Raw genomic sequence first — 25,355 nt, 5'->3', positions numbered from 1 at the left:
CAATGGTGACAGAATTATGTGCAGTGACAGTAGACGACATGTCAGTAATTGTTGGCAGGTCCTTCAGTCCGGACCAGATGTCAGCACTCGCTCCAGACTGCCCTGCATCACCGCCAGTGGGTGGGCTCGGAATTCTTAGCCTTTTCCTTGCAGCCCCAGTTGCGGGAGAATGTGAAGGAGGAGCTGTTGACGGATCACGTTCCGCTTGACTTGACAAGTGTCTCACCAGCAGGCTTGAACATCTGCAGACTTGTGTCTGCTGGAAAGAGAGATACAATGTAGGCTTTAAACCTAGGATCGAGCACGGTGGCTAAAATGTAGTGCTCTGATTTCAACAGATTGACCACCCGTGAATCCTGGTTAAGCAAATTAAGGGCTTCATCCACAAGTCCCACATGCCTAGCGGAATCGCTCCATTTTAGCTCCTCCTTCAATCTCTCCAGCTGCTTCTGCAAAAGCCTGATGACGGGAATGACCTGACTCAGGCTGGCAGTGTCTGAACTGACTTCACGTGTAGCAGGATCAAAGGGTTGCAGAACCTTGCACAACATTGAAATCATTCTCCACTGCGCTTGAGTCAGGTGCATTCCCCCTCCTTTGCCTATATCGTAGGCAGATGTATAGGCTTGAATGGCCTTTTGCTGGTCCTCCATCCTCTGAAGCATATAGAGGGTTGAATTCCACCTCGTTACCACCTCTTGCTTCAGATGATGGCGGGGCAGGTTTAGGAATGTTTGCTGGATCTCCAGTCTTCGGTACACGGTGCTCTTGCACGCTCCTGTCGTTTTTTAAATAATTCTTCACCACCAAATTCAATGTATGTGCAAAACATGGGACGTGCTGGAATTTGCCAACATGTAATGCACGCACAATATTGGTGGTGTTGTCCGATGTCACAAATCCGCAGGAGAGTCCAATTGTGGTAAGCCATTCTGCGATGATGTTCCTCAGTTTCCGTAAGAGGTTGTCAGCTGTGTGCCTCTTATGGAAAGCGGTGATACAAAGCGTAGCCTGCCTAGGAACGAGTTGGCATTTGCGAGATGCTGCTACTGGTGCCGCCGCTGCTGTTCTTGCTGCGGGAGGCAATACATCTACCCAGTGGGCTGTCACAGTCATATAGTCCTGAGTCTGCCCTGCTCCACTTGTCCACATGTCCGTGGTTAAGTGGACATTGGGTACAACTGCATTTTTTAGGACACTGGTGAGTCTTTTTCTGACGTCTGTGTACATTCTCGGTATCGCCTGCCTAGAGAAGTGGAACCTAGATGGTATTTGATACCGGGGACACACTACCTCAGGAAATTCTCTAAGTCCCTGTGAATTAACGGTGGATACCGGACACATGTTTAACACCAACACAGCTGCCAAGGCCTGAGTTATCCACTTTGCAGCAGGATGACTGCTGTGATATTTCATCTTCCTCGCAAAGGACTGTTGGACAGTCAATTGCTTTCTGGAAGTAGTACAAGTGGTCTTCCGACTTCCCCTCTGGGATGACGATCGACTCCCAGCAGCAACAACAGCAGCGCCAGCAGCAGTAGGCGTTACACTCAAGGATCCATTGGAGGAATCCCAGTTAGGAGAGGACTCGTCAGACTTGCCAGTGACATGGCCTGCAGGACTATTGACGTTCCTGTCTAAGGAGGAAATTGACACTGAGGTAGTTGGTGGTCTGGTTTGCAGGAGCTTGGGTACAAGAGGAAGGGATTTAGTTGTCAGTGTACTGCTTCCGCTGTCACCCAAAGTTTTTGAACTTGTCAATGACTTCTGATGAATGCGCTCCAGGTGACATATAAGGGAGGATGTTCCTAGGTGGTTAACGTCCTTACCCCTACTTATTACAGCTTGACAAAGGCAACACATGGTTTGACACCTGATGTCCGCATTTCTGTTAAAATAATTCCACACCGAAGAGGTGATTTTTTTTTTTGTAATTTGACCAGGCATGTCAATGGCCATATTCATTCCACGGACAACAGGTGTCTCCCCGGGTGCCTGACTTAAACAAACCACCTCACCATCAGAATCCTACTTGTCAATTTCCTCCTCAGCGCCAGCAACACCCATATCCTCATCCTGGTGTACAATCAACAGTGACATCTTCAATTTGACTATCAGGAACTGGACTGTGGGTGCTCCTTCCAGCACTTAGAGGGGGCGTGCAAATGGTAGAAGGCACCACCTCTTCCTGTCCAGTGTTGGGAAGGTCAGGCATCGCAACCGACACAATTGGACTCTCCTTGGGGATTTGTGATTTAGAAGAACGCACAGTTCTTTGCTGTGCTTTTGCCAGCCTAAGTCTTTTCATTTTTCTAGCAGGAGGATGAGTGCTTCCATCCTCATGTGAAGCTGAACCACTAGCCATGAACATAGGCCAGGGCCTCAGCCGTTCCTTGACACTCCGTGTCATAAATGGCATATTGGCAAGTTTACACTTCTCCTCAGATGCTTTTAATTTAGATTTTTGGGTCATTTTACTGAACTTTTGTTTTTTGGATTTTACATGCTCTCTACTATGACATTGTGCATCGGCCTTGGCAGACGACGTTGATGGCATTTCATCGTCTCGGCCATGACTAGTGGCAGCAGCTTCAGCACGAGGTGGAACTGGATCTTGATCTTTCCCTATTTTACCCTCCACATTGTTTTTCTCCATTTTTTAATGTGTGGAATTATATGCCAGTAATATATCAATAGCAATGGCCTACTGTACTGTACTCTATATATACTACTGGTCACCAAAATGCTGCACTGTCCTACTATATACTGCTCACAATAATGCAGCACAGAAATAGTATACTTGACACAGAGCTGCAAGATACAGCAATGGCCTACTGTACTGTACTATATGTATACTGCTGGTCACCAAAATGCTGCACTGTCCTACTATATACTGCTCGCAATAATGCAGCACAGAGATAGTATACTTGACACAGAGCTGCAAGATACAGCAATGGCCTACTGTACTGTACTATATGTATACTGCTGGTCACCAAAATTCTGCACTGTCCTACTATATACTGCTCACAATAATGCAGCACAGAGATAGTATACTTGACACAGAGCTGCAAGGTACAGCAATGGCCTAATGTACTGTACTACTATAATTATATACTGGTGGTCCCCACAATGCAGCACACTGAGCACAGATATTTGCAGCACACTGAGCACAGATTTGGAGCGTTTTTAGGCAGAGAACGTAGATATTTGCAGCACACTGAGTACAGATATTTGCAGCACACTGAGCACAGATACAGAAATATTCAGGGAGAGAACGCAGCCACGTCCTCTCCGTTCAATCTCCAATGCACGAGTGAAAATGGCGGCGGCGCGTGGCTCTTTATATAGAATACGAATCTCGCGAGAATCCGACTAAGGGATGATGACGTTCGGGCGCATTCGGGTTAACCGAGCAAGGCAGGAAGATCCGAGGCTGCCTCAGAACCGTGTAAAATAAGTAAAGTTCGGGGGGGGGGTTCGGATCTCGGAGAACCGAACCAGCTCATCTCTAATATATATATATATATATATATATATATATATATATATATGTACATGTAGTTTATATTATATATTCATATAATGTCAGTTTTGGGGGTGAACATTGGGGCGATGGGTCCGCTGAGCGGTTCTGTCTGGGCTACTCCAGGGCATCACACTTTAACACTTATACTCACATTTTATATCACTATCTTTGTGTGTTTTTTTATCCATGTATTTTTTTCCAAATACTCTACTCTTATAACACTCTCTACACTGAGTAACATGCAGCTGCACCAATTTCATCTATATGTGGAACCATTAATCTCAGCAAGATAGCACACCCAAGCAGCTAGGGTGTGCAGTCTACAGACACTCACCTTTTATAGTCTTCTATACGATCTCTGGCATGCCAAAGGTCTTGGGCACCACACAGTAGACTGCACTTGCTCTGAAAGCCGCACACAGGAGGCCAGATTTATAAGTGATTCATCACAATAATCACTCACACAATGTGCAAGTAACCTCAAAATAATGAGTATGGTCACAGGTTTCCTGGACTCTGTCATGATGCCTATATCCTGCATGAGTCAATCCGGTATAATGGATGCATGCCGGAGGTTGGGATGCTATGTATGTTAAAGGCAATTTGCTTAGCAAAATTCTTTGTGGGCTGTATACTTACAATGTATTTAAGCTCTTACCCATATTTTGTTTATTTGATTTTGTGTTTTCGGCAGTCCAGGATATGGGTGTCACTCTTGGTTACTGACAGCTTTGTTAGACCCATAAACCACGCCAAACCACAAGTGCACATTTTGACAATGAAAATCAGGTATCAGGTTCAGCTGTCTAGACAAATCGGGTGGGTGCTTCTTTACTCACCTGAAAAGGTTAGGGATACTGTGGTCAGTTGCTGTATGCTGCATAATATAGCCCTGTATATATTGCAAAATAGGCCAGACTAAAGGGCTATACCAGCATACAGTGAGGAACATGGGGTGAATGTTCCATCTTATGTGGCGAACACAGAGGAGAAGAGGCAGGTATATTTATGTTAATGTTGCACCTACCTGTGTTTTTTATATGTGAACAAACACTTTAAAATATTGAAAGAACTTTTTTTTTTAACAATAACCTTTATTACTTGAGGACACTCTCACACCTCAGAGCAGCAAGCTCCATTACTCAGCGCAGTACTGACATTTTCTCTGCTGTAAGATGCTCATCAGTGTCTGACATTCACCCACATTCCCTCATCTAGGCTGTGCAGTCACCATTACGGGATAGATGCTACCACCATTTTGGGAAAAGTCGCCTAACCGCACTTTCACCAATGGGATCCCTTCTTTGCTCCACTCACCCTGGCGGCCAATATGAGCAATCAATACCGGCGGCCTAGCGTTTGCAATGCTGCTAAAAGCAGCTAGCGAGCGATCAACTCGGAATGAGGGCCAATAGCTAATCAGTGTGGCGCAGCGATTGTTAGATGTGTAAAATAATCTTACTTGTAATAAATTGTCCTTTATAGATGAGTATTAAGTAGTGATGTGCACCGGACATTTTTCGGGTTTTGTGTTTTGGTTTTGGATTCGGTTCCGCGGCCGTGTTTTGGATTCGGACGCGTTTTGGCAAAACCTCACCGAAATTTTTTTGTCGGATTCGGGTGTGTTTTGGATTCGGGTGTTTTTTTCAAAAAACCCTAAAAAAAAGCTTAAATCATAGAATTTGGGGGTCATTTTGATCCCATAGTATTATTAACCTCAATTACCATAATTTCCACTCATTTCCAGTCTATTCTGAACACCTCACACCTCACAATATTATTTTTAGTCCTACAACTTGCACCGAGGTCGCTGGATGGCTAAGCTAAGCGACACAAGTGGCCGACACATACACCTGGCCCATCTAGGAGTGGCACTGCAGTGTCAAGACAGGATGGCACTTCAAAAAAATTGTCCCCAAACAGCACATGATGCAAAGAAAAAAAGAGGCGCACCAAGGTCGCTGTGTGACTAAGCTAAGCGACACAAGTGGCCGACACAAACACCTGGCCCATCTAGGAGTGGCACTGCAGTGTCAAGACAGGATGGCACTTCAAAAAAATTGTCCCCAAACAGCACATGATGCAAAGAAAAAAAGAGGCGCACCACAGGTTTAGAATGTAGATGGATAGTATACTTAATGATGACACAGAGGTAGGTACAGCAGTGGCCTTCCATACCGTACTGCTATATATAGTATACTGGTGGTCACTGTGTCAGCAAACTGCAAAACTAAAATGCACCACAGGTATAGAATGTAGATGGATAGTATACTTAATGAATGACGACACAGAGGTAGGTACAGCAGTGGCCTACCGTACTGCTATATATAGTATACTGGTGGTCACTGTGTCAGCAAACTGCAAAACTAAAATGCACCACAGGTATAGAATGTAGATGGATAGTATACTTAATGAATGACGACACAGAGGTAGGTACAGCAGTGGCCTACCGTACTGCTATATATAGTATACTGGTGGTCACTGTGTCAGCAAACTGCAAAACTAAAATGCACCACAGGTATAGAATGTAGATGGATAGTATACTTAATGAATGATGACACAGAGGTAGGTACAGCAGTGGCCTACCATACTGCTATATATAGTATACTGGTGGTCACTGTGTCAGCAAACTGCAAAACTAAAATGCACCACAGGTATAGAATGTAGATGGATAGTATACTTAATGAATGACGACACAGAGGTAGGTACAGCAGTGGCCTACCGTACTGCTATACATAGTATACTGGTGGTCACTGTGTCAGCAAACTGCAAAACTAAAATGCACCACAGGTATAGAATGTAGATGGATAGTATACTTAATGAATGACGACACAGAGGTAGGTACAGCAGTGGCCTACCGTACTGCTATATATAGTATACTGGTGGTCACTGTGTCAGCAAACTGCAAAACTAAAATGCACCACAGGTATAGAATGTAGATGGATAGTATACTTAATGAATGACGACACAGAGGTAGGTACAGCAGTGGCCTACCGTACTGCTATATATAGTATACTGGTGGTCACTGTGTCAGCAAACTGCAAAACTAAAATGCACCACAGGTATAGAATGTAGATGGATAGTATACTTAATGAATGACGACACAGAGGTAGGTACAGCAGTGGCCTACCGTACTGCTATATATAGTATACTGGTGGTCACTGTGTCAGCAAAACTCTGCACTGTACTCCTCCTATATAATATTAATTATACTGGTGGTCCCCAGTCCCCACAATAAAGCAGCACACTGAGCACAGATATGGAGTGTTTTTCAGGCAGACAACGTATACTGGTGGTCACTGTCAGCAAAACTCTGCACTGTACTCCTGCTATATAATACAGCTGCTCCCCAGTCCCCACAATTAAGCAGTGTGAGCACAGATATATTATGCAGCACACTGAGCACAGATATGGTATGGAGCGTTTTTTTCAGGCAGAGAACGGATAAAACTGGTGGTCACTTATCAGCAAAACTCTGCACTGTACTCCTCCTAACAGCTGCTCCCCAGTCCTCCCCACAATTAAGCAATAAAGCAATCAAGTTCAACAATAAACGGAGAGGACGCCAGCCACGTCCTCTCCCTATCATCTCCAATGCACGAGTGAAAATGGCGGCGATGCGCGGCTGCTTATATAGAATCCGAATCTCGCGAGAATCCGACAGCGGGATGATGACATTCGGGCGCGCTCGGGTTAGCCGAGCAAGGCGGGAAGGTTCGAACCTGCCTCGAACCCGTGTAAAATGGGTGAAGTTCGGGGGGGTTCGATTTCCGAGAAACCGAACCCGCTCATCACTAGTATTATGAGTCTCTCAAATGAGACTACAATTTTTCTTGTTACACTGTAGTGACCGTACTGTTAATCAGTCAGGGAATCATTTTTGCTTTCTGCTATCAACAGTGATCTGAACTCTCTGCCTATTAAGTTTCCTCAGCACTCATAAGGGGTCAACAGATCCTTTGAGATAATTAGCTTTGTGGGCTAAACTTGTGCCACCCTTTAGCAAACCAAAAAAATTAGCATTTGGGCAAAACCATGTGCACTGCAGGTGGGCCAGATGTAACATGTGCAGAGAGAGTTAAGGCCCATATAGACGGGCCGATGCGGGAGAGATGTGTGCTGAGTGAACCGCTCAGCACACATCTCTCCCGCCGCTCAGCACGGTGCAATCTGTGCTGAGCGTGCGGGGGGAGACGGAGGGTGCACTCATTTCACCTGCATGCAGGCCAATCTAGCACCAGCGATAGCGATACGCGGGGCTGCGCATCGCTATCCCTGTAGGGGGTACACATGGAGTGATAATGCTCAAATTCTAAGCAATCTAGTTAGATTGCTTAGAATATCGCTCCGTGAGTACCCCCCTTTAGATTTGGGTGAGGGGTGTTCAAACTGAAATCTAAATTGCAGTGTAAAAATAAAGCAGCCAGTATTTACCCTGCACAGAAACATAACAACCCCCCCAAATCTAACTCTAAATCTAACTGTACATGTTATATCTGCCCCCCCTGCACTGCAACATGGTTTTGCCCAAATTGCTAACTTTTTTGGTTTGCTAACAACTCTGAATAGCCCCCATTATACAGTATTGACAGATCTACTGAGTCACTGGTTAGCCAATCTTATAGCATGATACATTTATACTGTTACTTGTTCAAAATGTAAATATAATAACAAGTTTAACAAGTTAAAAAAATGGGGGTCATTCAGATATGATCGCTGTTGTGCGTGTTCGCAGAGAGGGTGATCAAATCTGAACTGCGCATGCATGTGCACCGCAATGTGCAGGCGTGATGGACGGCTGCAATGGAGATTGCCGGTCAGGGGCGGGATTGTGCGAAGGATCCATTCACACGGGCGTTTGCAATGAGATTGACAGGAAGAGGACATTTGTGGGTGGCAACTGACGTTTTCAGGGAGTGTCTGGAAAAACGCTGGCAGGATCAAGCGTTTCCAGGGAGGTTGTCTGACGTCAAATCTGGTCCTGAACAGGCTGATGTGATCGCAGCGGCTGAGTAAGTCCTGGGCTGCGCAGAGACTGCACAAAATCAGTTTGTGCAGCTATGCTACACATGCAATTGCACACTTGCACAGCTCAAATACCCTCCCCCTGTAGGCGGTGACTATCTGATCTATGGACAGCAAAAATCGCTGCCTAGCAATCAGGTCTGAATGACCCCCCCATGTCATGTAGACACCAAAGATTATAGGTGTGATTCAGACCTGATCGCAGATGCATGAAAAGACGCACATCTATGATCATTTTCTCAGACATGCAGGGGGGACGCCCAGCACAGGGCGAGTCCACCCGCATGCTGGATCCAGCCCCCCACAGACTTGTGAAAGCATGACACGGCAGCGATGCTTTCGCATCTGTCGAGTAGCCCTCAGCCTATGCAGCCTAGCTGCGAAGGCATTTGGCTACACGCCATATTTAGGGTTGCAGTGACTGCGTGTGATGTCACGCAGCCGCCGCTGCCCTCCCTGCAAACGGTCTTGACACGCCTGTGTTGTCCGGACCGCGCCCCCCTAACACTGCCGCAAATCCACCAACGCGCCCCCTCACGCCCTGCGACCGCCTCTGCTTGTCAATCAGGCAGAGGCGATCGCACAAGTGTGATGGCATTTTGGCTTCTGCACGTGCGCAAACTTCACCGGGCATCAGACTGCAAACGCTGCCTCTGCAGCGTTCCAGTCTGAATTGGGCCCTATGTTATAAACATGTGTTAAACACTAATAGGCCCTACACACTGGGGGTAATTCCAAGCTGATCGCAGCAGGAAATTTTTTAACAGTTGGGCAAAACCATGTGCAGTGCAGGGGGGGGGGGGGCAGATATAACATGTGCAGAGAGAGTTAGATTTGGGTGTGGTGAGTTCAATCTGCAATCTAAATTGCAGTGTAAAAATAAAGCAGGCAGTATTTACCCTGTACAGAAACAAAATAACCCACCCAACTCTAACTCTCTCTGCAAATGTGATATCTGCCCCCCCTGCAGTGCACATGGTTTTGCCCAACTGCTAAAAAATTTCCTGCTGCGATCAACTTGGAATTACCCCCACTGTGCGATAATAGTCAATGATATGAATGTTCTCGTTCATTAATGAATGAGATACCGTTCATATCTTTCAGTGTGGAGGCACAAGCGATGAACGAAGCGGGCCCCGCGCTCATTCATCGCTGGTGCCACATCGCCTGTGCATGCAGGCCAATATGGACGATCTCGTCCATATTTGCCTGCGCTGCTATGGAGCCGGGTCATGGGGGGAGTGAATAAACTTCACTTCCCCCGTCACCCCCCCCCCCGCGCGCCGCCGGGTCACCCGTTGGCCGTATCCACCATCGGGCAGCTCGGCGGCAGATCGCTAAATGTGTAGGGCCCTTAAAAGTCTGATGCATAGGGCCTAATTCAGAGTTGATCACAGCAGCAAATTTGTTAGCAGTTGGGCAAAACCATGTGCACTGCAGGGGGGTGGGGGTGGGGGGGGGCAGATATAACATGTGCAGAGAGAGAGTTAGATTTCAGTGGGGTGTATTCAAACTGAAATCTAAATTGCAGTGTAAAAATAAAGCAGCCAGTATTTACCCTGCACAGAAACAAAATAATCCACCCAAATCTAACTCTCTCTGCAAATGTTATATTTGCCCCACCTGCAGTGCACATGGTTTTGCCCATTAGCTAATAAATTTGCTGCTGCGATCAGGTCTGAATTACCCCCATAGTTGCTATGTACTCCCATTTGCAAAACTCAAAAAGTTGCATGCATTTTGATCACATCTACACGCAGGGGTGGATTGGGAACAAAAAGCGGCCCTGGAAAAATTTGTACTAGTGGCCCCACATAGGCAGCACCAGAGGTGTAAGGTCTAGCCATGGGCCATGGCAGCAGCACCCTCCCCCCAAGACTTTCCAGATAGTGGGCATGTCCAGCATCAAGGGGGAAGTTAAAAATAAATAAAATTAAATATTATGAGCACATTATATGATACACCTTTAGAATTTAGGAAACTATATAATTCTTTAGAAAGATATATTTTCTTGCTTATTACACCAACTGTATCCCAATCACTATTCACTCAATCTTATATGTCAGCCAAGCAGGCAGACAGAGCATACACTAGATCATCTGCAATCACAGGCTAAGTGGCAAAGTCATTTTCATATATGCAAATTATTTTGCATCTTATTCATTTTGTCTATAAAAAGGACCACATGTCCTCAAACAAAACAGGCCCCGCGGGTGCGTCGGCCTACTGGGAATCTTCCCTGTAAACCCTATGGCCGATCCGCCTCTGTCTACACGGGTATGGGTCATTAGGTCGACAAGACTTAGGTCAACAGTCATTATGTCGACCATTATTGGTCAACATGCATTAGGTTGACATGGTCAAAAGGTCGACGTGAACAAGGTCGACATGGAAAAAGGTCGATATTATTTTTTTTAAACTTTTTTTGGTGTCGTTTTCTTTGTAAAGTGATGGGGAACCTTAATTAGTGCACCATGTCCCCTCCCATGCTTCAGGTAAGGTTACTGTTCCCAATCGTAATCCACGTCGATTATTAAGTATGAAAAAGTTAAAATAAATAAATCTGAAAAACTCATGTCAGTCTTTTTCCATGTCGACCTAGCTCATGTTGACCTAGTGACCATGTCGACCAATAGTGGTCGACTTAATGACTGTCGACCTAAGTCTTGTTGACCTAATGACCGTATCCCCATCTACACTGTCAAAGTTGTATTACAACTATGGTTACACATTATTCCAAAAAAAGTGCAGTATGGTTCATCAGGACCTTTACTCAGTGCCGGCCCTAACCAATATGAAGCCCTAGGCAAGATATTGGCTGGTGCCCCCTAGCACCACCGCTGGTTCCGCCTCTGACTTTGCACCTCTTTCCCAGCACCATCACCCCTCATCCATAGCAGTCCTTATTTTGGGGTTTGTACCCCCTATATTTTAAATAGGAACAGTTCGCACATTTGGCGCACAGCCCAAAAAGAGGTGTGTTTTTGCTGGCAAGGGGCATGGCCACACAATAGTAACCCCAATTCCAATTACGCCACACAGTACTGCAACTTTATTCACATGCGATAGTGTCCATAATTCATATTACATCCCACAGTAGTATCGCTTTACCTTATAAACGTTACTCCTCACAGTAGAGCCCCTTATTCACATTACATCACACTGAATTGCTCCTTATTCACATTACACCAGACCTTATTGCTCTTTATTCACATTAGACGACACTGTAGTGCCCTTTTTATATGCAACGCCACATAGTAGAGCACCTTATACACATAATGCCACACAGTAATGTCCCTTACACATATGAGACACATTATTAATGTCCTTATAAACATAATGCGCCTTACACATTATGACAACCTTTATGAATGCCCTTTTACACGTAATGTCCCTTACACATTAATGCCCTTATACACATAATGACACACATAGTGCCCCCTACACATATGTTGCACATTATTAATGCATTTTTACATGACACACATAATGCTCCTTACACATATTCTGAACACAACTGCACAACCAACCTACTCACATGCACACAACACTCACACTGCCACTAACCCTGTGACCTCTACCTGTGCTTGAATACAGATGTGTCCTCATAAATCTTGCCTCAATGCTAACGTCGGGCACATTTTTTTAATGAAAATGCATCTTATTTGCATTGCTATGTGGCTAGGATGCACAAGCAGCTTCTGCTGATTAAAATGATATGCAGCATGCCTATATACTGTGTGAGACTGTGGCTGTATCTGCATATGAAATGCTACACACAGAATATAGGCATGCCACATATCATTTTAATCAGCAGAAGCTGCTGATGCTCCTAGGCATATCAAATGCCCTAGGCAATTGCCTAGTTTGCCTATGCCTATGGGCGGCTCTGCCTTTACTGACTCCCCTTTTACAGCCTCCTATAAGCATGCATTGCACACTGCACCCAGATGAAGTCATCTGTGCCAATGAAGCTGGTCTGCTGAAGTATGCAGTATGTGTACATTAAGCCAGACAGTAGGAGATGTTGCATTTGGCAGTCGGCCATCCTCCTTTACAAGCTGTCAGAATAGGGAAATGCTCAGAAGTGCTAGCTCCCTGTTCCCATAACATAACTGAATCCCTGGGATGACATGAATGGAAGGAGGAGGTCATGATTTAAGAGGTTTCTGTATACTTAACAAGCACCAGATATAAAAGTAGATTTTGATCTTTACCCATTTTCCTTTTGAAGTTGCTTGAAGGCTCAGGTGTGTATTTTGCTAATTCCGTAAAATAAATAAAAAATCCTTTCCATATTTTTCAAATACCCAAAAAAAGCATTGCAGTAATATTAAGCAATCATTTTACGTAATAAATCATTACCAGTAAAATAATTGCTTGCCATAGCACATTACTTTGTGTAGTAATACGGTCGGTATTTCTAAAAATGGTTTTCAAGCATTCCATTAGTTTCATATATTAAGTGATACACAAAATATGTATGAAACCACAGGAATTTAAGAGCAGTCAGGTTTTTAATAGATCTGTGAAAGAACAGCTGAATTTACTATGTGGTATTTGAAAAAATAACAATCTCATTAGCTTTGAACATTTTTTTTTTCCAAAATAAGTTTGAGGTCAGAACGTGGTGATCTTGAACAAAGCAAAATTTAGACGGAAAATAATCTATTGTCTCACAACACAGCAAAGGCGAAAGATGGACAATGATGTAGGTTTATGAAATTCCTTTCCTAGTTATGTAAGGCTTGTTTCCACTTGCAAGATTACATGAACACTGTTCCTGTTGTTGCCTCATTACAATTTAAATACATTTTCAGAAGTGTTTTCTCATGGACTTTTAACAGCCAATATCACTGATCAAACCCATTTTATTGCCATTCATATTCAAGTGATTTTGGGGCAACTTTGTGGTGCTGATTCTGAATATAGCATCAGTTTTAGTTAGTGATGAGCGGGTTCGGTTCCTCGGAAACCGAACCCCCCCGAACTTCACCCATTTTACACGGGTCCGAGGCATACTCGGATTCTCCCGTATGGCTCGGTTAACCCGAGCGCGCCCGAACGTCATCATCCCGCTGTCGGATTCTCGCGAGATTCGGATTCTATATAAGCAGCCGCGCGTCGCCGCCATTTTCACTCGTGCATTGGAAATGTTAGGGAGAGGACGTGGCTGGCGTCCTCTCCGTTTATTAATAATAATTGTGCTTATTGCTTAATTGTGGGGACTGGGGAGCAGCTGTATTATATAGGAGGAGTACAGTGCAGAGTTTTGCTGACAGTGACCACCAGTATATGTAGTCTGCCTGAAAAACACTCCATATCTGTGCTCAGTGTGCTGCATATATCTGTGCTCACACTGCTTTATTGTGGGCACTGGGGACCACCAGTATATTATATAGGAGGAGTACAGTGCAGAGTTTTGCTGACCAGTGACCACCAGCACCAGTATACGTTTTCTGCCTGAAAAACACTCCATATCTGTGCTCAGTGTGCTGCATATATCTGTGCTCACACTGCTTAATTGTGGGGACTGGGGAGCAGCTGTATTATATAGGAGGAGTACAGTGCAGGGTTTTGCTGACAGTGACCACCAGTATACGTTGTCTGCCTGAAAAACACTCCATATCTGTGCTCAGTGTGCTGCATATATCTGTGCTCACACTGCTTTATTGTGGGCACTGGGGACCACCAGTATATTATATAGGAGGTGTACAGTGCAGAGTTTTGCTGACCAGTGACCACCAGTATACCTGCCTGAAAAACACTCCATATCTGTGCTCAGTGTGCTGCATATATCTGTGCTCACACTGCTTAATTGTGGGGACTGGGGAGCAGCTGTATTATATACGAGGAGTACAGTGCAGAGTTTTGCTGACAGTGACCACCAGTATACGTTGTCTGCCTAAAAACACTCCATATCTGTGCTCAGTGTGCTGCATATATCTGTGCTCCCACTGCTTTATTGTGGGCACTGGGGACCACCAGTATATTATATAGGAGGAGTACAGTGCAGAGTTTTGCTGACCAGTGACCACCAGTATACGTTGTCTGCCTGAAAAACACTCCATATCTGTGCTCAGTGTGCTGCATATATCTGTGCTCACACTGCTTAATTGTGGGGACTGGGGAGCAGCTGTATTACATAGGAGGAGTACAGTGCAGAGTTTTGCTGACAGTGACCACCAGTATACGTTGTCTGCCTGAAAAACACTCCATATCTGTGCTCAGTGTGCTGCATATATCTGTGCTCACACTGCTTTATTGTGGGCACTGGGTACCACCAGTATATTATATAGGAGGAGTACAGTGCAGAGTTTTGCTGACCAGTGACCACCAGCACCAGTATACATTGTCTGCCTGAAAAACACTCCATATCTGTGCTCAGTGTGCTGCATATATCTGTGCTCACACTGCTTAATTGTGGGGACTGGGGAGCAGCTGTATTATATAGGAGGAGTACAGTGCAGAGTTTTGCTGACAGTGACCACCAGTATACGTTGTCTGCCTGAAAAACACTCCATATCTGTGCTCAGTGTGCTGCATATATCTGTGCTCACACTGCTTAATTGTGGGGACTGGGGAGCAGCTGTATTATATAGGAGGAGTACAGTGCAGAGTTTTGCTGACAGTGACCACCAGTATACATTGTCTGCCTGAAAAACACTCCATATCTGTGCTCAGTGTGCTGCATATATCTGTGCTCACACTGCTTTATTGTGGGGACTGGGGACCACCAGTATATTATATAGGAGGAGTACAGTGCAGAGTTTTGCTGACAGTGACCACCAGTATATATAGCAGTACGGTACGGAAGGCCACTGCTCTACCTACCTCTGTGTCGTCAAGTATACTATCCATCCATACCTGTGGTGCATTTCAGTTGTGCGCAGTATATATAGTAGTAGGCCATTGCTATTGATACTGGCATATAATTCCACACATTAAAAAATGGAGAACAAAAATGTGGAGGTTAATATAGGGAAAGATCAAGATCCACTTCCACCTCGTGCTGAAGCTGCTGCCACTAGTCATGGCCGAGACGATGAAATGCCATCAACGTCGTCTGCCAAGGCCGATGCCCAATGTCATAGTAGAGAGCATGTAAAATCCAAAAAACAAAAGTTCAGTAAAATGACCCAAAAATCAAAATTGAAAGCGTCTGATGAGAAGCGTAAACTTGCCAATATGCCATTTATGACACGGTGTGGCAAGGAACGGCTGAGGCCCTGGCCTATGTTCATGGCTAGTGGTTCAGATTCACATGAGGATGGAAGCACTCATCCTCTCGCAAGAAAAATGAAAAGACTTAAGCTGGCAAAAGCACAGCAAAGAACTGTGCGTTCTTCTAAATCACAAATCCCCAAGGAGAGTCCAATTGTGTCGGTTGCGATGCCTGACCTTCCCAACACTGCACGGGAAGAGCTTGCGCCTTCCACCATTTGCACGCCCCCTGCAAGTGCTGGAAGGAGCACCCGCAGTCCAGTTCCTGATAGTCAAATTGAAGATGTCACTGTTGAAGTACACCAGGATGAGGATATGGGTGTTGCTGGCGCTGGGGAGGAAATTGACAAGGAGGATTCTGATGGTGAGGTGGTTTGTTTAAGTCAGGCACCCGGGGAGACACCTGTTGTCCGTGGGACGAATATGGCCATTGACATGCCTGGTCAAAATACAAAAAAAATCACCTCTTCAGTGTGGAATTATTTCAACACAAATGCGGACAACAGGTATCAAACCGTGTGTTTCCTTTGTCAAGCTGTAATAAGTAGGGGTAAGGATGTTAACCACCTAGGAACATCCTCCCTTATACGTCACATGGTCCGCATTCATCAGAAGTCAGTGACAAGTTCAAAAACTTTGGATGACAGCGGAAGCAGTCCACTGACCACTAAATCCCTTCCTCTTGTAACCAAGCTCCTGCAAACCACACCACCAACTCCCTCAGTGTCAATTTCCACCTTACACAGGAAAGCCAATAGTCCTGCAGGCCATGTCACTGGCAAGTCTGACGAGTCCTCTCCTGCCTGGGATTCCTCCGATGCATCCTTGAGTGTAACGCCTACTGCTGCTGGTGCTGCTGTTGTTGCTGCTGGGAGTCGATCGTCATCCCAGAGGGGAAGTCGGAAGACCACTTGCACTACTTCCAGTAAGCAATTGACTGTCCAACAGTCCTTTGCGAGGAAGATGAAATATCACAGCAGTCATCCTGCTGCAAAGCGGATAACTCAGGTCTTGTCAGCCTGGGTGGTGAGAAACGTGGTTCCGGTATCCACCGTTAATTCAGAGGCAACTAGAGACTTGTTTGAGGTACTGTGTCCCCGGTACCAAATACCATCTAGGTTCCATTTCTCTAGGCAGGCGATACCGAAAATGTACACAGACCTCAGAAAAAGACTCACCAGTGTCCTAAAAAATGCAGTTGTACCCAATGTCCACTTAACCACGGACATGTGGACAAGTGGAGCAGGGCAGACTCAGGACTATATGACTGTGACAGCCCACTGGGTAGATGTATTGCCTCCCGCAGCAAGAACACCAGCGGCGGCACCAGTAGCAGCATCTCGCAAACGCCAACTCGTTCCTAGGCAGGCTACGCTTTGTAACACCGCTTTCCATAAGAGGCACACAGCTGACAACCTCGTACGGAAACTGAGGAACATCATCGCAGAATGGCTTACCCCAATTGGACTCTCCTGGGGATTTGTGAAATCGGACAACGCTACTAATATTGTGCGTGCATTACATCTGGGCAAATTCCAGCACGTCCCATGTTTTGCACATACATTGAATTTGGTGGTGCAGAATTATTTAAAAAACCACAGGGGCGTGCAAGAGATGCTGTCGGTGGCCCGAAGAATTGCGGGCCACTTTCGGCATTCAGCCACCGTGTGCCGAAGACTGGAGCACCAGCAAACACTCCTGAACCTGCCCTGCCTTCATCTGCAGCAAGAGGTGGTAACGAGGTGGAATTCAACCCTCTATATGCTTCAGAGGATGGAGGAGCAGCAAAAGGCCATTCAAGCCTATACATCTGCCCACGATATAGGCAAAGGAGGGGGAATGTACCTGACTCAAGCGCAGTGGATTCAAGGATAATGGGAAAGGGATATAATCCTCTGCACTGGACTTGTATTTGAGTTGGTAGTACTGATAATCAAATAACAAGAGAAGCCCCAATTTCCATATTATTAATTAATTTATAATATTTTGTGGGGGTGCCGCCATAGACAATAAGTTGAAGAAGAGATACTGAAAGGAAAAGGATTGTCTCTTTGTTGGCGCACTTTATGAGAGAAAGATATGTATACTTAAAATATAACTTTTAATTACGATTTGTTAAAAATGCCTGAGAACGTGAAAAATTATAAGACAACAATCACAAAGAATACATAAATTGAAACAAAATGTAATAAAAGATAAGAATATTATCCAATCTTGCCTATGTGTCCATATTATGTTTATACCTTTAATAATTACTTGAATATATCTCACTGCAGTTTAAGATAAACCACAAATTGTCAGTTGCTCAAAACAATTCTTAATTTATTAGAATACTTTTATCAATTCGAATCATGAGCAAGTATGGTTTTATAACCAGTAATCATACCGTGGTTAAATCTTTATTTGGTTTTGCACATATCATGGGACCAAACTGCATCTATCCTGCACCCAGGATCAATGAGCATTCATTGCCACATGTAATTTGACAAATATTTGTCAAATTACATGTGGCAATGAATGCTCATTGATCCTTGGTGCAGGATAGATGCAGTTTGGTCCCATGATATGTGCAAAACCAAATAAAGATTTAACCACGGTATGATTACTGGTTATAAAACCATACTTGCTCATGATTCGAATTGATAAAAGTATTCTAATAAATTAAGAATTGTTTTGAGCAACTGACAATTTGTGGTTTATCTTAAACTGCAGTGAGATATATTCAAGTAATTATTAAAGGTATAAACATAATATGGACACATAGGCAAGATTGGATAATATTCTTATCTTTTATTACATTTTGTTTCAATTTATGTATTGTTTGTGACTGTTGTCTTATAATTTTTCACGTTCTCTGGCATTTTTAACAAATCGTAATTAAAAGTTATATTTTAAGTATACATATCTTTCTCTCATAAAGTGCGCCAACAAAGAGACAATCCTTTTCCTTTCAGTATCTCTTCAAGCGCAGTGGAGAATGATTTCAACGTTGTGCAAGGTTCTGCAACCCTTTGAACTTGCCACACGTGAAGTCAGTTCAGACACTGCCAGCCTGAGTCAGGTCATTCCCCTCATCAGGCTTTTGCAGAAGAAGCTGGAGACATTGAAGGAGGAGCTAAAACAGAGCGATTCCGCTAGGCATGTGGGACTTGGGGATGGAGCCCTTAATTCGCTTAACCAGGATTCACGGGTGGTCAATCTGTTGAAATCAGAGCACTACATTTTGGCCACCGTGCTCGATCCTAGATTTAAAACCTACCTGCTGGTGAGAAAATTGTCAAGTCAAGCGGAACGTGACCCGTCAACAGCTCCTCCTTCACATTTTCCCGCAACTGGGGGTGCGAGGAAAAGGCTTAGAATTCCGAGCCCACCCGCTGGCGGTGATGCAGGGCAGTCTGGAGCGAGTGCTGACATCTGGTCCGGACTGAAGGACCTGGCAACGATTACTGACATGTCGTCTACTGTCACTGCATATGATTCTGTCACCATTGAAACAATTTTTTTGAAGTGCCATCCTGCCTGACACTGCAGTGCCACTCCTAGATGGGCCAGGTGTTTGTGTCGGCCACTTGTGTCGCTTAGCTTAGTCACACAGCGACCTTGGTGCGCCTCTTTTTTTCTTTGCATCATGTGCTGTTTGGGGACAATTATTTTGAAGTGCCATCCTGTCTGACACTGCAGTGCCACTCCTAGATGGGCCAGGTGTTTGTGTCGGCCACTTGTGTCGCTTAGCTTAGTCACACAGCGACCTTGGTGCGCCTCTTTTTTTCTTTGCATCATGTGCTGTTTGGGGACAATTTTTTTGAAGTGCCATCCTGTCCTGACACTGCAGTGCCACTCCTAGATGGGCCAGGTGTTTGTGTCGGCCACTTGTGTCGCTTAGCTTAGTCACACAGCGACCTTGGTGCGCCTCTTTTTTTCTTTGCATCATGTGCTGTTTGGGGACAATTTTTTTGAAGTGCCATCCTGTCTGACACTGCAGTGCCACTCCTAGATGGGCCAGGTGTTTGTCTCGGCCACTTGTGTCGCTTAGCTTAGTCACACAGCGACCTTGGTGTGCCTCTTTTTTTCTTTGCATCATGTGCTGTTTGGGGACAATTTTTTTGAAGTGCCATCCTGCTTGACACTGCAGTGCCACTCCTAGATGGGCCAGGTGTTTGTGTCGGCCACTTGTGTCGCTTAGCTTAGTCACACAGCGACTTTGGTGCGCCTCTTTTTTTCTTTACATCATGTGCTGTTTGGGGACAATTTTTTTGAAGTGCCATCCTGTCTGACACTGCAGTGCCACTCCTAGATGGGCCAGGTGTTTGTGTCGGCCACTAGTGTCGCTTAGCTTAGTCATCCAGCGACCTCGGTGCAAATGTTAGGACTAAAAATAATATTGTGAGGTGTGAGGTGTTCAGAATAGACTGGAAATGAGTGGAAATTATGGTTATTGAGGTTAATAATACTATATGATCAAAATTACCCCCAAATTCTATGATTTAAGCTGTTTTTGAGGGTTTTTTGTAAAAAAAACACCCCAATCCAAAAAACACCAGAATCCGACAAAAAATTTTCAGGGAGATTTTGCCAAAACGCGTCCGAATCCAAAACACGGCCGCGGAACCGAATCCAAAACCAAAACACAAAACCCGAAAAATTTCCGGTGCACATAACTAATTTTAGTAGATTGGCTCTAATTTTCTGAGATACAAGGACAAGAAACAAGAAAAACAAAGTAGACAATGTAAACCACTCAACTGCCAACTGTCAACTGACAGTGGTCAATAACTTATATATGGAGAGGAAATATTCTAGAATGATCACAGAATGAACACCTAGAATATTTGTGTCTCACCTTCTAGAATGTTCTGGTTAATATCCATAACCACGGATAATTGTGAGTATCCATTATTACATGAACTAGAGCCAATTTAAAAAAAAAACTACTTTCATTTTTGAATTCAGCAACCCCACAATGCCCTAAATTTGTTCAAATCTCTTTGCAAACTAAACAAAATGTATTTTTTTGTTGGGATGTATTATCATGAAGGTCTACCCAAAAATAGAGCATTTTACAATGGACAGGCGTAACGGAAAGCTGTGCAAAACTCAAGGCCGTCATATATTAAATGACTCTGAATTCTGTTGTACAATGTACCAACTTTGCACTGGAAGATGGACATGACTCTCAATAGTTAAGGAAAAAACTGTGACAAAACGTCTACCTGCAACCGTGCTATGATTTTTTTTACAAAGACAACTGAGGAAATGTTTGGTGTTTTGTAAGGAAATTTTGGACCTTATTCAGTAAGGATTGCAAATTTTGCTAAAAGTTTTACTGCTGCGATCAGGTCTGAATTAGGCCCTTAGGCCCTCATTCCGACCTGGTCGCACGCAGTCCGTTTTTTGCACTACTGCGACCAGGTAATCGCCGCCTACAAGGGAGGGGGTTAGGGCTGTGCAGGGGAGCGATCGCTTGTGCAGAAAGCTGCACAAACAAAAAGTTTGTGCAGTCTCTGCAAAGCTCCAGCCGCTGCAAAGATTCTTCTAGGAGCTGATATCAGGATCCCTCCCTACAAATGGCCGGACATGCCTGCGTTTTCTTCGTCACTCCCAGAAAACAGTGAGTGGACACCCACGGCCAGCCTCTTCCTGTAAATCTTCTTGGGTTCGCCTCTAAGAACGCTTTCTTCGTTATTCTCATTGCTGCCCGGCGACAACGCACCTGCGCATTGTGGCCCGCACGCATGCGTAGTTGACACCCGATCGCACGGCTGCAAAAAACTGCAGCGTGCGATCGGTCGGAATGACCCCCTTAGTCACCAACCAGGAATGTGTGACTTAGATGCATGCACAGCCAAAAAACATCGCTCAGCTACACATGACATTGACAGAGTGCAACTCAGAATTAGGCCCAATAATTTCCAGTTTCCACTTGGTTTTCAAAATGCATGCACAAATACAGTCATTGTTTTCCACCTATTTTTACTAACAGATTTCCTACACAACTCACATATATAACGAGTATGACCTAAACCTTAGCTACTTATAAGATAGATACACATCATATTATGTATGGGGGATGCAGGCAGAACATCAAGATTTGTTTGTGGAAGTTTGCCACTTATACCTGTGAGAGATGAACTCACATCTCTATTAACTGGCACCTTCTGCTACATGGTGAATATGAGCAACATAAAGTGGGGTATAGTTTGGGACATATATAGTGACACAAGTCCATTCTCCTGCCAGAGCAGCACCTTTCGTAGCATTTGGTCTTACCAGCACCAATAAAATTGTTCTAGGTACGGTCACACTTATTTGTATCATTAACAAATGGAAAGGTGTGCGAAGGGAAATTCTTTGGTAGGAAATTGACCCCTGTTGAAAGTGTCATACAAAAATCCACAAGTTCAGGGTGAAATGGGCGTGAGAAGGGGTGAGGTGAGATGAGATGATGTTGGCAGTGTTTCCACACCAAGATAGTGGTATTTTGCCCAAGTCGCCCCTGATTGACTTGACCCCTGAGTGTCAGTGATATACATTGCACTGTTTTGGATGTTAATCATATAGTTTAAAGAGACCTCTATTGAGACATATAGTTATTGAGAAGATTCAGTAACAAAGCAGTATTTTGAGTGTATCACTGTGTATTAAATATTTCTGTAAATGTCTATTCTAGGTTTAGATTTGTAGGTTTAGTCTTCAGAATATTAAATAGATCTGTAGGATTATTTGGTAAATTGTATTTAAATGTGGAAAGACAGTTATTATATACAGTGCCAATGAATGTAAAGCATTAGCTATGTGATTAGCTATGTATTAGCTAGAGATGTGCACCAGACATTTTTGGGGTTTTGTGTTTTGGTTTTGGATTCGGTTCCGCGGCCTTGTTTTGGATTCGGACGCGTTTTGGCAAAACATCCCTTAAAAATGTTTGTCGGATTCGGGTGTGTTTTGGATTGGGGTGTTTTTTTTTCAAAAACCCCTCAAAAACAGCTTAAATCATAGAATTTGGGGGTAATTTTGATCCTATAGTATTATTAACCTCAATAACCATAATTTCCACTCATTTCCAGTCTATTCTGAACACCTCACACCTCACAATATTATTTTTAGTCCTAAAATTTGCACCGAGGTCACTGGATGACTAAGCTAAGCGACCCAAGTGGGTGGCACAAACACCTGGCCCATCTAGGAGTGGCACTGCAGTGTCAGACAGGATGGCACTTAAAAAAATTGGCCCCAAACATCACATGATGCAAAGAAAAATAAAATAAAAAAAGAGGTGCAAGATGGAATTGTCCTAGGGCCCTCCCACCCACCCTTATGTTGTATAAACAGGACATGCACACTTTAACAAACCCATAATTTCAGCGACAGGGTCTGCCACACGACTGTGGCTGAAATGACTGGTTGGTTTGGGCCTCCACCAAAAAAGAAGCAATCAATCTCTCCTTGCACAAACTGGCTCTACAGAGGCAAGATGTCCACCTCCTCCTCATCGTCCGATTCCTCACCCCTTTCACTGTGATCGTCTTCACTGGAATCCACCATCACAGGTCCCTGTATACTTTCTGGAGGCAATTGCTGGTAAATGTCTCCACGGAGGAATTGATTATAATTTATTTTGATGAACATCATCTTCTCTACATTTTCTGGAAGTAACCTCCTACGCCGATCGCTGACAAGGTTACCGGCTGCACTAAACACTCTTTTGGAGTGCACACTGGAGGGGGGGCAACTTAGGTAAAATAAAGCCAGTTTGTGCAAGGGCCTCCGAATTGCCTCTTTTTCCTGCCAGTATATGCACGGACTGTCTGACATGCCTACTTGGATGCTGTCACTCATATAATCCTCCACCATTCTTTCAATGGTGACAGAATCATATGCAGTGACAGTAGAGGACATGTCCGTAATCGTTGGCAGGTCCTTCAGTCCGGACCAGATGTCAGCACTCGCTACAGACTGCCCTGCATCACCGCCAGCGGGTGGTTTTGGAAATTTTATCCTTTTCCTGGCAGCTCTAGTGGTGGGAGAAAATTAAGGAGGAGCTGTTGGCGGGTCACGTTCCGCTTGACTTGACAATTGTCTCACAAGCAGGTCTTTGAACATCTGCAGACTTGTGTCTGCCGGAAAGAGAGATACAACGTAGGCTTTGAACCTAGGATCGAGCACGGTGGCCAAAATGTAGTGCTCTGATTTCAACAGAATGACCACCCGTGAATCCTGGTTAAGCAAATGAAGGGCTCCATCCACAAGTCCCACATGCCTAGCGGAATCGCTCAGTTTTAGCTCCTCCTTCAATCTCTCTAGCTGCTTCTGCAAAAGCCTGATGAGGGGAATGACCTGACTCAGGCTGGCAGTGTCTGAACTAGTGATGAGCGGGTTCGGTTCCTCGGAATCCGAACCCCCCCGAACTTCACCCATTTTACATGGGTCCGAGGCAGACTCGGATCTTCCCGCCTTGCTCGGTTAACCCGAGCGCACCCGAACGTCATCATCCCGCTGTCGGATTCTCGCGAGATTCGTATTCTATATAAGGAGCCGTGCGTCGCCGCCATTTTCACTCGTGCATTGGAGATGATAGGGAGAGTACGTGCAGCGTTCTCTCAGTTTCTGTGTTCAGTGTGCTGCAAATATCTGTGCTCAGTGTGCTGCAAATATCTGTGCTCAGTGTGCTTGCAAATATCTGTGCTCAGTGTGCTGAAAATATCTACGTTCTCTGCCTGAAAAACGCTCCATATCTGTGCTGCATTGTATTATATAGTAGGAGGACAGTGCAGAATTTTGCTGACCAGTGACCACCAGTATTATATAGCAGTACGGTACAGTAGTCCACTGCTCTACCTACCTCTGTGTCATCAAGTATACTATCCATCCATACCTGTTATGCATTTTAGTTGTGCGCAGTATATATAGTAGGAGGACGGTGTAGAATTTTGCTGACCACCAGTATATAATGTATAGCAGTACGGAACAGTAGGCCACTGCTCTACCTACCTCTGTGTCGTCAAGTATACTATCCATCCATACCTGTGGTGCATTTTAGTTGTGCGCAGTATATATAGTAGGAGGACTGTGCAGAATTTTGCTGACCACCAGTATATAATATATAGCAGTACGGTACAGTAGTCCACTGCTCTACCTACCTCTGTGTCGTCAAGTATACTATCCATCCATACCTGTGGTGCATTTTAGTTGTGCGCAGTATATATAGTAGGAGGACTGTGCAGAATTTTGCTGACCACCAGTATATAATATATAGCAGTATGATACAGTAGTCCACTGCTCTACCTCCCTCTGTGTCGTCAAGTATACTATCCATCCATACCTGTGGTGCATTTTAGTTGTGTGCAGTATATATAGTAGGAGGACAGTGCAGAATTTTGCTGACCACCAGTATATAATATATAGCAGTACGGTAAAGTAGTCCACTGCTCTACCTACCTCTGTGTCATCAAGTATACTATCCATCCATACCTGTGGTGCATTTTAGTTGTGCGCAGTATATATAGTAGGAGGACAGTGCAGAATTTTGCTGACCACCAGTATATAATATATAGCAGTACGGTACAGTAGGCCACTGCTCTAC

The sequence above is a fragment of the Pseudophryne corroboree genome, chromosome 1 (genome assembly GCF_028390025.1).
Source record: "Pseudophryne corroboree isolate aPseCor3 chromosome 1, aPseCor3.hap2, whole genome shotgun sequence".
In the NCBI taxonomy this organism is placed as follows: Eukaryota; Metazoa; Chordata; class Amphibia; order Anura; family Myobatrachidae; genus Pseudophryne; species Pseudophryne corroboree.
Note: the sequence above shows the minus strand (reverse complement) of the source record.